Source organism: Pteropus alecto, unplaced genomic scaffold (assembly GCF_000325575.1).
Source record: "Pteropus alecto unplaced genomic scaffold, ASM32557v1 scaffold270, whole genome shotgun sequence".
Lineage (NCBI taxonomy): Eukaryota > Metazoa > Chordata > Mammalia > Chiroptera > Pteropodidae > Pteropus > Pteropus alecto.
The window spans coordinates 3,210,701-3,211,932 of record NW_006430735.1 but is presented as its reverse complement, the minus strand read 5'-3'; positions in this window follow the sequence as shown (position 1 = coordinate 3,211,932).

Genomic DNA, 1,232 nt, shown 5'->3' with positions numbered 1-1,232 from the left:
ATGTTTTTAGTTTTTTACCATTAAGTATAATGTTGGCTGAGAGTTTGTCATAGATGGCCTTTATGATAAGGCATTTTCCTTCTATACTGATTTTGCTGAGTGTTTTGATCATAAATGGATGCTGTATCTTGTTGAAGGCCTTTTCTGCATCAATTGATATGATCATATGATTCTTATTTTTTAATTTGTTTATGTGGTGTATCACAATAATTGATTTGCATATGTTGAACCATCCCTGTGCCCCTGGGATGAAGCCTACTTGATTGTGGTATATAATCTTTTTACTATGTTGCTGTATTCGATTTGCTAGTATCTTATTTAGGATTATTTCATCTGTGTTCATGAGAGATATTGGTCTGTAGTTATCTTTTTTTGTCTTGTTTTTACCAGGTTTTGGTATCAGGGTAATATTGGCCTCATAAAATGAGTTGGGAAGTATTGCCTACTCTTTGATTTTTTGGAAGAGTTTGAAGAGAATAGGTATTAAATCTTTTTTGAATGTTTGGTAGAATTCACTGGTGAAGCCATTTGGTCTTGGACTTTTTCTTTTTGGTAGATTTTTGGTGATTGAATTTTTATACTGCTGATCAATCGATTTAGATTTTCCAGATCCTCTTGATTCAGTCTAGGAAGATTGTATTTTTCTAAGTACTGGTGCATTTCTTCTACGTTAACAAATTTGGGGTTATATACTTTTTCATAGTATTCTTGTATGATCCTTTGTATTTCTGCAGTGTCTGTCGTAATTTCCCCTCTTTCATGCCTAATTTTTTTTATTTGTGTCCTTTCTCTTTTTTCTTTAGTGAGTCTAGCCAGGGATTTGTCAATTTTATTAACCTTTTCAAAGAACCAGCTCTTTGTTGAATTTATTTTTTCTATTGTTTTGTTTGTTTGTTTGTTTTGTTTTCAATCTCATTTATTTCTGCTCTAATTTTGATAATTTCTTTCCTTCTGCTGACTTTAGGCTTCATTTGTTCATCCTTTTCTAGTTTTTTAAGACGAAGCACTAGGTTGTTTATTTGGGTTAGATCTTATTTTTGGAGGTAGGCCTGTAATGATATGAACTTTTCTTTTATGACCACTTTTGTCATGTCTCAAAAGTTTTGATATGTTGTACTATCATTATCATTTGTTCCTATTTATCTCTTGATCTCTCTTTTTATTTTCTCTGACCCAGTTATTCTTCAGTAGTATGTTGTTTAATCTCCATGTATTTGTGGTTCTTTCTGCTT